The sequence below is a fragment of the Rousettus aegyptiacus genome, unplaced genomic scaffold, assembly GCF_014176215.1.
Source record: "Rousettus aegyptiacus isolate mRouAeg1 unplaced genomic scaffold, mRouAeg1.p scaffold_m13_p_6, whole genome shotgun sequence".
Classification (NCBI taxonomy): domain Eukaryota; kingdom Metazoa; phylum Chordata; class Mammalia; order Chiroptera; family Pteropodidae; genus Rousettus; species Rousettus aegyptiacus.
In genome coordinates, this window is record NW_023416309.1 from 21,113,168 (window position 1) to 21,130,076 (window position 16,909).

The 16,909-nt window shown below is 32.8% G+C and overlaps 1 protein-coding gene across 3 annotated transcripts in view; it reads left to right on the forward strand.

Moving 5' to 3' along the window:
• Positions 1-16,909, forward strand: part of JMJD1C (jumonji domain containing 1C) — a 291,466-nt gene that overhangs the window by 94,339 nt on the left and 180,218 nt on the right. Inside the window, exon 2 of one of the 3 annotated variants that reach the window (XM_016159167.2) lies at positions 7,323-7,372. The exons of the other annotated variants lie outside the window; for them this stretch is intronic. The gene's annotated coding sequence lies outside the window, so the exon portion shown is untranslated. The remainder of the gene's footprint in view (positions 1-7,322; positions 7,373-16,909) is intronic. 3 annotated transcript variants of the gene reach the window in all.

Below are 16,909 nucleotides of genomic sequence, written 5' to 3' on the forward strand. Positions count from 1 at the left end.
GTAGCACAATTAGCATTTTCACACACCAAAAATAAATGAAGTGACAATAATGCAATTACTAAGTTTAGTTTTAATTAAATCTAGTGACAGGTGTGCTTTCGATTAATATTATTTTTAAAAAGATTAAAACATTAAGCTATAGAGTTCTACATAAAAGGGTATGGAAACCTTATTAATTCTTTGTCATCTTTTTACAAATTAGAAATTTAAAACACTTTCTAAATATACTTAACTGAGTTGCTACAGTCAAGTACCTATAAAGTAAGAATTTTGTGAGATTACTTGCCTGTCTTTAAATTTTCCTGTTTGCTTCTGATCAAGCATGAGATAATCCTGGTCCAAAAGTGTGCTTTATAAAAGCTGTGGTCACATTTCTATGAAAAACAATGTTGCTTTGTCAGTGTTCTCATGTAGGAGGCAAGTAATAGTCCAGTTATAGCTACAAAGTTTCATAAATAAGGATTCAGAGTGCTGCTAGTTAGTATAAATTATTCAAAAAAATTTTTTTTTCTTTGAGTCCCCAGATAATTTTCAACAAATTTATCCCTGACTTTTAATTCATGCAGAACAAAACTGAGCCAGGTTTGTGTGTATATGTGTGTATGTGTCTTAGTGAATTTCTTTTGATATTAACTAGATCGTATTTATTTGTAATTTTAATTGGCATTTCATTGATAAGTAATTTGTTGAATATCTTTTCATATGCTTATTGGCTATTTGGATATATATTTCTTTTGTTGAAGACCTGATTAAATCTTATGCCCACTTTAAAAATTGGATTCTTTTTGATTAGATAAAGGATCTGAGGTCTTTATATATTCTAAATATAAGTAATTGACAGCAGGATTTGGGACTAGAGTGAGGCAAGTGAAGGCACCTAGTGTGCAAATTTAAGGAGGTGCACCCCTTCTACTCTTGGAGTTGAGTTCCCTCTATTCCTGGATTGCATTCCCAAAGGTTTTCTGTGGTTCACTCTCTAAGTCAGGATTCTATTCAATTGTTGCTCATTGGAAAGGCTGTCATCTAAAATAGCACCCTAACCTTCTATCATTCTATTTATTAGCCAAGACACCTCTGCTCTTCTTCAATGCACTTATCACCAACTGACATATACTTATATCTGTGATTTTTTATTTTTGATTTATTGCCTTCCAATAGAAAATATGCTTTTTGAGAGTTGGGACTTTTTTTGTCTTCTGCTGTTTACCCAGTTATTAGAGCAGAATGTTGTACATAATAGGACCTCAATAAATATTTGGTAAATAATAATAGGGAATTTGAGAGGAGTCAAGTATACAAAAAAAAAAAAAGATGAGTTTTATTTTAGACATCCTAAATAAATACAGGGAATAGTACAGATAAGAAACTGAACTATGTCAGAGATCAGTAAACATTTTCTGTAAAGGATCAGGTAGTTAACATTTTATGTTTTGTGGGCCTTACAAACTGTCACAATTGCTCAACTCTTATAACAAAATGAGAAAGCATCCAGGGATAATGTATAAATTAATGAGGGTGGCTGTGTTTTAATAAAAGTTTATATACAAAAACAGGTGATTGGCTTGTGGATTATATTTTGCTGACTCCTGAACTAGGTAATGGGGGGCTATAAATGTGCAACTTAGAAGCTTGATCTTGATCCAGAAGGTAGTAATGATGTTTTAGATTAATAAAGTGAGAAAAGTGTTCTAAGAACATTAGTCTGGCATTAGTAGGTAAGATAGAGAAAAAAGTGATTACATGCAAAGAGAAGAGTTGAAACATTTAAGGCTTATATAGAGCTTATATATACTATATGTGAGGCACTGTTTTGAATTATTTATATTTGTTCATTTATTCCTCACAAAAACTTTAGGGGGTAATATTATTAACCTCTTAGCACAGATAAGGAGACGAAGCATAGAAAAGTTAAATAATGCACTAAGGTTCACACTGCTGAAGTTAGGATATTGGGAGTGAAAGGGACAGGACAATAATGAGGAATGTTAATGAAGTAGTGCCTAATTGTGAAAATAAACTAAAATATAAGTGAAGAATGATTAGGGGTAAAAATTCCCAAGGATTGCACCAGGAAAACTGAAAATATTCTTTATCATAAATAAGTAATGTCAGAAAGAGAGTTCATTAGGGAAGGATGTTGTATTTTGTACCTTGAGATGAGGATGAAACACTATTATTGCATAGAGGTGTATCATTGAAATTAAACAAGGAAAGGTTGTATCTAGAGATGCAAATCTGGGAGTCATTAGCATTATTTCAACATTTTGAGCACCTCTTTTATTCAGGATTTTGGGAAGTGATAAAATAAAGATAATAGCAATATGAGAATGTGATTTCTGTGAAGGACAGTGTTTAGAGAGAATTTTGGAACATCAAGGCCTTACGTAGGAAGGAATACACCTTTATAAGTAGAGGTAGGAAATGAGATAATTAAGGAGCAGATGGGGAACCAAAAGAATCCAGGATTATGAAAACCTGAGAGGGGACATTTTTAAATGCTTATTGCAAGTATTCTCAGAATTTAAAAGTGAAAATTTAAACAAGTATCTTAAAGAATCGAATAGATACATTTTAGTATGCCCTCGCAACAGAACATTGTTAAACCATTTTAAATGGTTAATTGATATAATAAAGATAGTCTTATCGAATAGATAGTGTAATCTAGTGGATTTACTCTGAGAAGAAAAAAAACAATTAGAAATCATACAAACTCAAGTGTTGAAGGAGAGATCCACATTCCAAGGAAACAAACTAAAAACATGGCTTGATTTTCAGCAGGGAATATGAAAAAAAGAATCCATTTCATCTTGATACCTGAAATTTCTTTTTTTCTCTCTCTTTTTTTTTTTTTTTTGAAGATCTAATTGGCTTTATTAAACAATTCATGAATCAGGCAGCATCCATCTAACAACTAGAAGGGCGCTCCATTGAGTTGTACAAAATGGAAGGTTTTTATAGGCAGAAAGAGGGTGGGACTAAGAATTAAAAGAGTGGATTATTTCAGGCAAGGACCTCTTCCCATAAAGCTTAGGGGAAGGCTGAAGGGGTTTTTTTTTTTTTTTTTTTTTTTTTTTTAATTAATTTTTATTATGGTGACAATGGTTAACAAAATGAAACTTTTTAAAATGGGATATAGGATTAATAACAGGATTTACTTGTCTGTCTCCATGGGTGCTACAGTGAACAGTAGTTTTAATGTGATAATTGAACCATGTAGCCTCCCTGACCTGAAAATGCTTGGAATTGTTTGATTGGAAGACATGGTATATTCTGGCTCCCTTTTCTTCACTAGAACTCTGTGATTCTGTTGGACCTAAAAAGAAGTGATATGTTCTGATAAATGTACTCTGGGGCAAGTATTATAAAAACATACTATACAGAATTTTGTAATGAGATAAATATAATTTATAATAAAATCTATGTAAAATTATTGGCTTGGGCTCAGTATATTTTTTATCTTTAAAAAGAAGGTACTAACTGAAGGTAGGCCAATATGATATACTGGAAAGATTGTTAGAAATTAGAAGTGTTGATTTCTGGTCTTCCCTCTGTCATTAACTAGTTCTGTGCCTTTGGAGTCTTAAGGAACATATCTGCAGTTCTTCATGTGGCCTTTCGTATTTGCAGTGGTCCCCACTTTTACAAATAACCATCAATTTCATACCTCCTCATTTTCTTCATGAACACTGTCAACTTTTTTTTTTAAAACAAAATGTTAGCTTATGTTAGACAAAGTTGAGATTAAAAAAAAGGAAAGTGGTAGATTGGGTGAAAGAGGTGAAATATGTGGTGACAGAAAGAAATTTAACTATGGGAGGTGGACACACAATGCAATCTATATATGCCTTCCTGTTAAATTGTACACCTGAAGCACAGGGTTTCGTTACCTAATGTCACCATAAACAAATAAAGTAATAAATTCAACAACAACAAAAGATTTAGTAGAGTATCATTAAAAGTTTTAATTGATTCTAAGTTTCCAGTTAACTTTCACTTACTTTTAAAAAAGCAGTTATTACTCTGTGCTAATGTTTTTTTTTCCCTAAGTAAAAGTGAATATAATGAAGCATTTAAAAGTTAAAAAAAAAAAATGTGAAGACGTCTTGATTTAGGAGGAGTCCATAGTTGTGTTGAGCTGTGAATGTTTTTGTTTGACCAAATTCACTTATCTAGTAATCTTCTCTGCAAAAAGCCATGAAGTACATTCGATTTAATTTGTGCCTAGATGAAACAACATGTTATTATACGTAATGGTTTTTTGGAGTCATTTATAAATGGTTAAAATACTTTAAATTAGCTATACCTGGGGCCTATTATTCATTGGTTTCTGAGATAGGTATTTGACAGTGCTTCCAGGTATTCAGAAATGGGCCGTGAAACCTTTTAATGTTGCCAGAGGTTAAGACAGTTTGTTATATGATCTATTCTTTTCATTCATTTAAGCAATGCTTATTGAGGAGCTACTGTGTTCTAGGTACTGTGTTCTTAAGCATCCCAGACATGGTTCCATGCTCTTAAAACTTTCTGTTCATGGTGTTTTTATATGTAACAAGGTTTCAGTTACAAGTGGTTCCTCTGTGATCATGCTTTTGAAATTCTAATAATACTTCTTAAACATTTCTGAAATTAATGTGCACAGGAGGAGAAAGAACATAAAAACAAACATTTAAAAATTATGTTTTCAAAATATCAAAAGTAGATAAAAATGTAAAGGCTAGATAAGTTGACATCCTACCATATGTACTTACAATATAGTTTCAGTTTTGGTTAGATGGATACCTGATGTTTATCTTATGACCATATAGACACTATTTTTGGATGTATACTTAGTAAATGTTGACTTAATTTCTTGGAAAATATTTTGTTTTTCCTGGAGTTAATTGTCTTGCATTTCTTTCCTTTAATTAATTTTCTGTGTATTGTAAAAATTCTTTCAGTACTTTCAGCTATGTATATTAGATATCCTGTCAAGTTTATCTTCTTTATGTAATCTTCCCTGGGGTTTTATATCTGGACACTCTAGACTTCTTATCGTCTTGTTTTGCCTCTTTTATTAAAGTCTTTCTGGATTCCATGTCTTGGTTATTCTCTTGTATTGGTGGAATATATCCTCCACTAATATATTTAAAAAGGACTGTCCGTTTGGATATTTTTTGATGCTTTTTCATCTGTAAGTTATCTGTCCTCAAAGTTTACTCATGTTTAACTGATTATAGAATTCTGGATTAAAGATTGGAAATGATTTTTCCTGAGAATTTTGAAAGTATTGACCTAATGTCTTCCAGATTCTGATGTTGCTTTTGAAAAGTCATGCCTTTCTGCTTTTTGATCTTTTATATGGAAAAGGCCTGTGGGATCTTTTTTTTGTACTTGGAAATTTCACAGTGACATTCCTAGATGTACATCTGTTTTCATCCATGTGCTTATAGCTCATGAGTTGCTTTTCAATCTGGAAACTTTGACTTTAGGTTCTGGAAAAATTTTTGAATTGTTTTTTCAATTCCCCCCTTTTTTGGTATTCTTATCATTTCTAGATCTTTTGTATTGAGATATGGGACCATGCTGCTCCTCTTTTTACTTTATTTTTTCTCTTTTATATTCTTTTTGTTCTAGTTAGTATCAAAAAAATTTAACTTTATGTTCTAAGCTTTCTATCGCATTTTTCATTTCTGCTATTAAAGTTTCATTTCATAAAACTTTTTTTGTTTTCCAGATGGTTATTTTTTGATAGCCTCCTGTTCCTATGGTTTGATTTTCTCTTATTCTTTTTAAGAATATTATTAGTTTTTTTTCTAATCTCTTCAGAGTTTTGTTTTCTTTGAAGTCACTTTTTCTCTGTTATTTAGTCTCTGTGTTTTTATATTTGTTGTTTTCCTTACATGAAATATTTGGTGATTCTGACTACTCAATAGCATAACATTTAAAAAGCACTTGGGAACTCTGAGCATGTGGACTGGGTTTATTGGTTGTAGTCTAACCTGTTTAGAGATCAGGCCATTTCCTTGGGGAACACCTAATGTCTGCGTGTATTTAGATATATTTTATCTTAAACTGGTCAGTTTTCCCAGAGAAATCTACATTTCTTTTCCCTGGCTCTCAAGTTATACCCATTGAGGTAAAAACAGACTGGGAGGGAGAGGAGGGGAGTTGATTCTCAACATATTTTATTATGTAAACTTTCACTTAACTCTTCTGTTCAGTAGTAATATCTGCCTTCAGCTTTCTTTAGTAGGATCCATGATCCAGGAACCGACTCTCAGATAACCTTTCTCTAGGAGTAAATCCACTTTTCTGCCAAAGTGTGAGAGGAGGCTGGTGCAAGGCTAGAGCCAGGGAGAGATCTGAGTCCAGCTGCTGCTTAAACAGCAGACGAGTCTCAGTTTGCCTATTAGCACTACTTGCCCCTCAACAAATTTTTAATCTTTGGGGCATCTGTGTTGTAAATTGGAGTGTTTATCAGCTTTCCTAAATTCTGGCTTTAGCTCAAGCTTCTTTTATTTCACAAAGGCAGTTACCACTGCTGTTGCTATTATTTTAATTTTAGTTTATTCTGTCTATTTTTCCAACATGTTGAAATCTTTGGAATCTTCATCTATCTTATCATCCAACATGTTAAATTATTCTCTTAACATTGAATCCTGTTGAATCATCTGAATATCTTAAGTGTAAGGATAGAGCCCTGTGGGTTAGTTTTGAAGATAATCAGTTTTACCTTAATTCTTGGTTAATACTGTAAATTATGATTGTCTATCCCGCCGTGAGTACCTAAGTGTACTTACTGTATTATTAATGAGCTTATATTTTTCATTTTATTCCTAAAAATATTTTCAGGACCCTGCCCACAATATTTTAACTTAAAAAATCTAGTGTTTGAGTTATACTAGCCTACCTAAAAAAAGAAGAAATTTATTGATAAATAAAAAGTTTAAGATTACTTGTAGTGAAATAAAATTTGCTCCTGGTGTAACCTTTTTCTTTTGTAGTGCTTATAAGCCATCTTGCAAATACATAGTTTTTGTACTTTGGATATAGATGGACATTCATGGATTGTCAAGAGCCTTTTAAACTCGAAAGCTCTATTTTTCTTTGATAAATTATTTTCTTTAAAAAATATTTTTATTTTCCAAATTAGTGCATTTTAGAAATTGTTTTCCTTATGTTTTACAGATTACTTTAGAAATGCATGCTTAATTCAGACCTGTGATAATTTAGGTTCTGTAGTCAGAAACTAATTTAAAAAGTGGCTGGGAAGTCTCTTACTGTCTTCTTTTCTCATTTCAACTTCATTTACTTTTTAACTATGTTTCTTCTACCTTTTCCAGTTTTCTACTCAATTCTCCTTGGTGGAGAAGATGGATGCAAAAGAGGAGGTGTGAGTAGTTCTTTATTCTCTCTGCATCTGTTAATATTACATCATCTTTCCCATGCAATATTCTTGTTTCTTCTTACTTCATCCTCTTACATTTATGCAGCCAATGGGCCTGTTTGGCTTTCTTTTGTACTATTAATAAAATTTAGTTTATTCTGACAATATTCTTACAAGATTTCTGATATTAATTTGTAAACATTTTTCTCCTTCTATTATTTATATATGTCCTTTTAAAATCTGACATCTGAAAACTGTATAGCCATATTATTTCACTCACTTATCACTTTCATTTATTCAGCCAAGTCACATTTATTAAGTCTCTCAAGCATATCAGGTCCTGGGAAATATTGGTATTACTTTTATTATTAGAGTTCATACTTTCATAGGGACTACATTCTCCCATTTCTTATTAAAATTATATCCATATAATTAGAAACTGTAACTTTTGCTTTTTTGGTATCCTATCTACTTTATTGAATAGTATTTCCTTTTGGAGCTGTATGTGGTAATATAAAAGTAGACTGAGGTTTGAGTTCTGGCTCTGCTAACTGTTAACTATGTAATGTTGGATAATCAATCTTACTGGGTCTTAGAGTTCTCACCTGTGAAATGTACCTAATGTGTATGTTATAAAGTTATACTGAGAGAATTTAGATGTTAAAAATGAATTGAGATTATATGTACATGTATTATATAAATTTAAATTTCAAAAGCTGTGTGATATTTTTTATAAGGATTGCTAACTAAATATTTATTGCAATTCTTTTGAAATGCAGTACCATATTGATCCTTATTCATTGCAACTGGTAAATAGCAATGACTTATACTTTTGGATCGAATTTCCTAAAAAATGGACTAAAAACAAGTTTTAACATAGTTGATATTTCTTTTCACTGCTGTGTACTACCTTTTTGTCACTTTAGAATTTAATCTAAAAGTTCTCTATATGGCAAATTTCTATCACATGTTTAAGTATTATTGCTTTTGATTATTTTCCTTCCCAAATTATTATGTTATCACCCTTCAGTGCATGAATTTCTGGATGACTTGCATCTCTGCTACTCAGCTATCCTTTATCTGTTTTAGAAAGATAAATTATACAGACATGTTGCTATATTCCAATAACAAATTCCATTTTTCTTGTTCTTTTTTCATATGAAGAGCTCATTTTTACCTCTTTATGTTAAAATATTAAATATACTTAAAAGTTAATGTGGTTTAGAAATTGGATTATATTTTTTAAAATATTAAAAATACTAGTATGTTTCTTCTCATTTTTGAAAGAGATGGACCAATTTCTCTGATATTTCTTTTAAAAATTAAATTTTTTGTTTTTTTCTGGGTTGCGTTTTATGTATTCTCCCTCTTTCTAACATTTTAATACAATACAGTGTTGATCATGGTGACAAATTATGGAAGAAACATTTTCTTTAAATATGAAGTACATCATATTTGTATGTCAGGGAAAAAAAGAAAGTGAAGCTTAATTCTTACAACGTCTCTCTGAAGTATTAATTACCTCTATTTTATTAACCTGAAAATTAGGGCTCAAAGAAATATTATCATTCATAGTCTTAGTATTCTAATTCCAAAGAAGAATATGCTCTTTTTACCTGACTTGGAAGGTAATAATTCAGAACTATGAATACCATTCCATAATATCTTCTTCCATGGAATCACTTATGTAACTTTATCTTCTGCACTTAGGGACCATCAGTGTCTGCCTTAGATTATAAATAATAATTCTCAGTGCTTTTTATTCATGGTTAGTCTTGCTAAATTGAAACTTATCTAGAATGTTCTCTGGAAGCATATTTCTGAAGTTTTACAAAATTTATACAGTTTGGATAAGTAATGTACATTTGAGAGTAGTAGGACAAAGTATATTAGTCTGGGGCAGTCTGATGGGTTTTCTGGTGTCACTTAATAATCTCAGTTCTCTGAAACTGACCTATTTTCTTTAATGAGTTAAAGCAGGGCTCCAGAGATTGGTCTGTCCGTCTCTCTTTCTCTTGATATTTCTTTGGGTTTCAAACATTATTTTATTCCTATTTTTAATCATTGCAGTAAAATTTTATCTTATGCTTCTCTTCTACCATGAGACCAGAGTGAGCATTGTACGTTTTAGGAACAGGAAGAAAACCACGGTACTGATCTGTAAAGTAGTAGACTAGGGGTTATAGCAGGATCAGAAGAGTACAGAGAACGGTTCTTTATGGCTCCGTCATCCAGCGTAAGTTCAGACTTTATCTAGTCTCAAGGGAAGCTAACAGAAAGCTTGAAGTTAAAGGGGGTGATTTGATACCTTTTTGGGGGGTTTTGATATCTTATTCCACAACAAGACTCTAAAATGTACCCATTAAATTGCTAAAATGTAAATTGAGTGGTGAGAATACAACAGACATCTTACAGAATAGTCACTGTGTGATTATAGCAATAGAGAGTCTTCCCAGCTTACAGCTGGGGCTCTTGAAAGCTCTTATATACTTTGGAGCAACATGGCAGGGTATTAAGTCCTGAAATCTTGTACTTATCATGTTCACTTTCTCCATCCTAATGGGAATAAGTCATTAAGGTAGTCCTAAAACAACCTGTTCCCCTAAGTTTTATATGTAGAGTCACAATTTTATTTATTTGCTCAATACAGAGGACAGGACAGTTTTTTAAAAGACAAGAGGGAAGTAAAGTGTATTTTAACAAAAATGTTAAAAGCTTTGAATCTACCCAGTTACTTCTTTCTCATTTATTTTTATTTTTTTAATTTATTTTTATTTTATATTAGTTTCAGGTATACAGTATAGTGGTTAGACATTTTATAATTTATGAAGTGATCCCATGATCACTGTATCACCCATCTGGCACTGCACACAGCCATTACAATAATAGTGACTATAATTCCCTATGCTGTACTTTAAATTCCTGTGACTATTTTGTAACTACTAGTTTGTACTACTTCATCCCTTCACCTTTTCCACCCAGCATCCCGACCGCCTACTCCTCTTGCAATCACCACTTTGTTCTCTGATCTGGGAGTCTGTTTTCATTTAGTTTGTTCGTTTCTTTTTTTCCTTAGATTCCACATATAAATGAAATCTCAGTGTAATACCCTCTAGGTCCATCCATGTTGTCGTAAATGGTAAGATTTCATATTTTTTAATGGCTGAATAATATTCCATTGTATATGTATACCATAACCTTTTTATCCAAATGTCTGTTGATAGACACTTAAAGAGTGCTATATGAACATACAGGTGCATAGATCTTTACAAACTATGGATAAATACTCAGTAGTTCAGTTGCTAGGTCAAAAGGTAGTCTATTTTTAATTTTTCGAGGAACCTCCAAACTGCTTTTTCCATTGTGACTGTACCAGTTTGCAATTCCAACAGTGGATGAAGATTTCCTTTTCTCCACATCCTCACCAACATTCGTTTTTTTTGATTTATTGATGATAGCCAACCTGCCAGGTGCGTGAGGTGATATCTCATTGTGGTTTTAATTTGCATTTTTCTCTGAAGATTAGTGACCTTGAGCATCATTTCATATGTCTATTGACCATCTCTATGTCCTCTTTGAAGAAATACCTATCAGATCTTCTGCCCATTTTTTTGTTGTTGAGTTGTATGAGTTCTTTATACATTGTGGAAGGTGACCTGGCTTTTTACAATAAAAGCAGACTTCTCTAAAGGAATTTCCCAGCAAACCTTATTTAGTAATTCTGTTGCTTTACCCCTAGAAACCAGTAAGTGTGTTAATTGGAGTAAGTCAGAATAGCCAGGATCATATGTTCTAACAGTTAAATAAGATTCCTTTGAGAACTCATCAGAGTCCCAGAGTGGGTTGGGGGACCCTAATAGATCCCTTATTTCTGTTCTAGTGCACGGAACATTTACAACCTTTGGTTCGCCTCTGCCTAAAACCGGCTTTTTCAAAGGAAGCTGCTGAATTAGATTTTTTTTTCCTAGTCTATCCTAGTCTGGTTTTCTACTCTGAGAAAGAGCTCTGGTGGAGGAGTTGTGGAAGAGAGAGGAGAGTAAGTCCAGATAGCAAAGTAAAGGACAGTTGGAGAACCGAGAAAAGTGGGGTGCTGGCATTGAACAAGTTCAGAAGCTTTCCTTAGTTCAGAGATAGTCTCTAAAACAGGTCCCCATCCCCCAAGCTGTGGACTGGTACAAGTCCATGGCCTGTTAGGAACCAGGCTGCACAACAGGAATTGAGTGCTGTGCAAGTGAGTGAAGCTTCATCTGTATTTGCAGCTGCTTCCTAGTGCTAGCATCCTCACCTAGGCTCCCAAAAGCATTCCCCAACCCTCCTGGCCTGTGGAAAAATTGTCTTTCACAAAAACAGTCCCTCGTGCCAAAAAGGCTAGGGACTGCTGCTCTAAAATGTTCTTACTTCTTGGAGAGAAGGAAGTCTCTCTCTGCTCCATTTCAGAGGTTTCTATTAGCCAATTGAAGTAAGCCTCCCATTCAGTTTGATTTTAGAGCTGGATTTTTCTAATTGTGCACACAAAAAATTACGTGTTGAAAGAACTCCATTTCAGCCATCTTAAGGTGATAATTCTTGTAGTTAAATCTTCGCATTTCTGTAAGTACTTGCAAGTAAAAGATTCCTTAGGAATTGTCATCTGAAGAGTATTAGTTGGGGCTGGGGCCTGGAAGCTTGCTGGCCTTGGAGGTACGATTTCTCATGTTAACTTTTAGTTTTCTTTTGAGATCTGCAAAGTCTGAACAAATTTCTAGGGATAGAAATTTGTTGGTTGAAGTGTACTGCTCATGGGTTGAGCTCCAAGATGCTGTCACCTCTTGAGTCACTTCAATTCTCTTATGTGTCTCAGTTTCTCTCCCCAGCTGTCTAATACAATTGTTGAGGACTTGGAGAGCTAGATAACCAGCCTTCATGCGTGCATCTCTGGACGAGTCAATTAATTACATTTGTGTTGAGATTCACTATGGCACCACTGCTCATTTTGAGGGATACCCTCACACACCTCCACATAGATCCGTAGTCACCTAAGAACACCTGAAATTTGAGCTGGAGGGAATAAATGCTCCTTATCTTCAGAACTGAATGAGTTCAAACTCTCATTTATCTAGTGCAAAGGTTTGTTCAGACTCACAGTAAACAATTCCAGTTGAGAAGCCAAAGTAAAAAGCCAGCTACCTGCTTTGTTCTCCTGTCCCTGAGGTATCTCAGCCTTTGTCCTTAGCCTGGGTTATCTCAACCCTTATCCTTTAATGCCACCTTAAGGATTTTTAAAAGCAGCTCAAATAAAGTAAGGATCTCCTACCTTAAAACAGGGAGATCTTGAATTCCAAGAAAAAACTCACCCAAGTTCACCTCATGCAAAGCAGGAGCCAGTGGGGCTCAGTGGGCCCCTGCTGATACCTAGCACCAGGTCTGCAGGGTGATCCTGGGTTGGCTTCTTTGAAATCCTGCTGACTGCACCAAATAAATGTAAGAAACATCCAAACCTATAGAGAATTTTAATAAGTTTGAGACAAACTGATGACAGTTGCCAGGGAGCAGAATCTCAACAGATTAAGAAAATACTTTCTCATTATTTATTTTGATGGTAATTTATTTACTAGGTTTTTTTTAAAAAAATTAAGGATTCTAGGTTAGTATTTTTAAATATTTTATTTTCATTTGTTTTTTGAGAGACTATTCGCCTATCTCAGATGTTATTGTTAAGAGAGGAAGATAGCCTTTTCTTCTCTGTTGGGGAAGGGGAAAAGCCAATTTTAGAGAATAGTACTTTTATGTATTCTTGTTTTGTTGTGGTGGTACTTCTGTCTGAACTGTAAAGAAATTATTTGAATTTACTATAAAAAGAGTTATGCAGCTATTTAATATATGAAAATATGGAGCATGTCATAGATTTTTCTCATTCATAGCTTTGAATATCATTTTTTATTCTAGAAATTAAATTTCATTAAATTTCATTAGTTGAGGACTTGTTTATATAAATAACACCTCTGCCTTAACAAGCATATCAAATGAAAGGTTTTTAGAGCAATCAGAGTTTTTACTTTATACCTCAATGTAATTATGATTTGTAGCTCTATGGTTGTGTGGCATCGATGTCTTAAGAATAAAGCTTGCTTCTGATGTTTCTATGTTAATACAACTGATTTAGCGATATCTTGTATATAGAAAGTTCTATATGAGAAATTTGCCAGTGCACTTTTATATAAGCTCTTTTAAAGTTTATTTATTGAAATCTTGAGGCTAAAGAAAAATAGGAAAATCTGTTTAATGAACAAAAGGATGTTATTTTTCAAGATAAATATATTTGCATAATATTGATTATTATAGAAGAAATATTTTTATTCATTACTAGCAAATCTCCATACTTGAAAATAATGCACATCTTGATTTAAAAATGCATTTACATTAATGTGTTTTTTATCATTCTACAAAATTTTTTTGTTATATTAACAGTATTGTTGCATAAAGAAGAGATTGTATACAAATCCTGGTATTAATCATTGATATTATATTTATATTTGCATTTATATTTAATTTATATTTATGTAATTAAATGAGAACATTCATGTAACAGTCAACACAGTTAAAGGAAATAGCCACTCCACTGTTTTTTGTTTGTTTGTTTTTTCTAAGACAATATATTTGTTTTCATGTCTCTGTTATGATCAATGTTGACTTGGCTGATTTTTAAAACTTAGTTTTGGCAGACTTTTATAACATGATTTTCACACCCCTCTCATTCTGCCATTTTCTAGTAATTTAAACCAGTTTTAGCTGTCTCAATATAAGTTTAGCCATAAGAGTAGTCAGTGATTTAAAGGAAGAATAACAGAGATGAAGACAAAGATTAACTGTCTAGAGGTAATTTTCCATTAACTTTTGTATTTTTGAAAAACTTTCAGTGTTATTTATAAATTGGCATGTATGTCTACTCTTAGAAAATTTAGGAAAACAAAGAAAAATTAGTATACCATTCTTGATAATTTAACATTTTTGCAATTTTTTTTTTAGTTTTGTATATATTATAGTAAAATTGTAGAATTATAGAACAACAGTGAAAAGTTGTAGGTCTTATGCTGGACTGAGTGTTTGGCCAAGCCAGAAAATGAAAGTGTGAGCTGGAAACATTGGAAGTGGTGTATCAGGAGTGAAGTGTTTGAAATTGAGATTACAGAGAAAATAAAACCAGGGCAAGGGTGGAGAGGGGAAGGGAATGGTTAAGGTAGGATGGATGATCAGGGAGGAAGGATGGTCTTTTCAGTGCGGAAGAAGAGTAATCCAATCTAACTTTAAGGTATAGTATATGGAATGTGGGAGGGAAAACAGTCAAAACTTGAGAGGGTGCCAGCAAAAAACAGTGTCTTTGAAGAGCCATGTTTCATTTCAATAAGGAAGGCAAAGGATAAAAAATTCAGAGAAGTTGAGGATATGGTAGATTTTTGCTGGTATTCCAGAGATCATTGTGGTAGGGTTTCAAGAATTATATAGTTAAATGTTTTGGGGCAGAATTAATGTTCAAGAATAGCAATGATGTGTTCATAATTTCCTTTGCTGGAATTGGAACACTTTTTTATATTGGTATCATTTTTCAAAGATACTCGTAATTAGTGGTGCTACACTTCAATCTCAGCAGGAGTTGATGCAGCGAAGGATTTTATGTTTTGCCAGAAGAAGAACGCAGATCTAGGGGATGGAGAGAACCTGTGTATCGGATGGCTAAAATAGCGCCTTAGATAGGTAATTTTTATTAAAATCTTAATAATACAGGCTCATTTAATCTCCCTTCTGAAAAAAGTATCATTAGGAAGTATAATAGAAGGCATCATAGACTCCTTCTCATTGTTCCCATTGTCAGTTTTAGTCCAAACCCTTACTATACGAAGAACCTTTGGAATTTAGCCTCCATGATATCAGTTTTCTTATATGTTAGAATAACACCCATCTCTTTTTATTCATAAGTTTATTTTGAAAATAAGATGGGACAAAGTATTTGAAAACTCTTGGTGTATTGCAAATTAAATGTATTATGCATTTATAAAATTCCCACTGACTATAAAACACAATGGGAGATGAATCAGTAAATAATGTATCAGCCATTATCTATAATCAAAGGTAAAAATAAAATTTCCAACTACTGTTGACCCTTGAATGACAGCTCATGAACAGCTCATATCTACTTGCACATGGATTTTTTTGCAGTAAATACTGTAAATGTGTTTTTCTTCCTTATGATTTTCTTAGCATTTTCTTTTCTTGAGCTTACTTCGTTCTAACAATAGAGTATATAATGCATATACTGTAAAAATGTGTTAATCAGGTGTTTATTATATCGGTAGCCCATTAGTAGTTAAGTTTTAGGCTAGTTAGAAATTGGAGGCATATTTTTGACAATGCAAAATGGTCCATGCTCGCAACCCTTGCATTGTTCAAAGGTCAATTGTACTTTGAAAGGTTTACCTCAAAGCTTTATTACTTTGTCGATTTAAGTAAATGATGGATTAACTTTTGAAAATAGCCCAGCCTAAATGTTTTTTTCTGATTATAATTATTATTTAAAAAACAGCTTTATTGAAATATAATTTTTGCAGTAAAATTTACCTGTTTTAAGAGTACATTTTGACAAAAATGTTTCCTCATGTCCCTTTGTCTTAAGTCTACACCCCTGCCTTTGGGTCCCTTTTCTTTCACAGTAATTTTGACTTTCCTAGAATTGAACATAAATAGAATCATACAATATGTAGTCTTGTGTCGGCCTTCTTTTTCTTAGCATTTTTTGTTTTTGTTTGTTCGTTTGTTTTGAAAGTCATCCATGTTCATTTCTTTACTGCTCAATAGTACTCCATTTTAAGGCTAGTCTACATTTTTTCATTTATTGACCATCTGATAGATAAATGTTTAAGTTGTTTTCACTTCTTAGCAGTTATAAAAATGTTCTTCTGGACTCGTATAAATGTTTATGTGGATATATCTTAATAGATACCTGGGAGTACAATTGCAAGTATATAGGCTTAACATTTTAATAGCTAGAATTTTGAGCATAATCTGTGGGGATTTACTTATGTTTCTTTTGGACCAGAAGAATCTTTTATGAATGATTATGGTTTTGCCCCTCAGTCTACTTCCTTGTGAAGATAGATTGTCATACATTCAAACACATTCTAAATATGGTTAAGGAGAAACTCAACCCTGCCCTCTTACTTCATAGTTTTTTTTTTTTTTTAAGTTATGCTCTAATGTAAAATATCCTCTCTCCAGGTTTCAACAGAACTGCCCACTTTTTATCAAAGTCTGACTGCAAGAAAAAATTATGGCAAATTAAAGTATATTCTGTTCATTCTTCTAGATAGTCTAAACTTGCATTGTCCCGTTAGATAGCCACTAGCCCCATATGACTGTTGAGGACTTGCAATGTAGCTCGTCTGAATTGAGATCTAATGTAAATGTCAAATATACACGTGATTTTGAGGACTTAGTATAAAGGAATGTATAAAGGAATGCATTAATAATTTTTTGTTGATTGCAAATTGAAATATTTTTGTTGCTATGTAT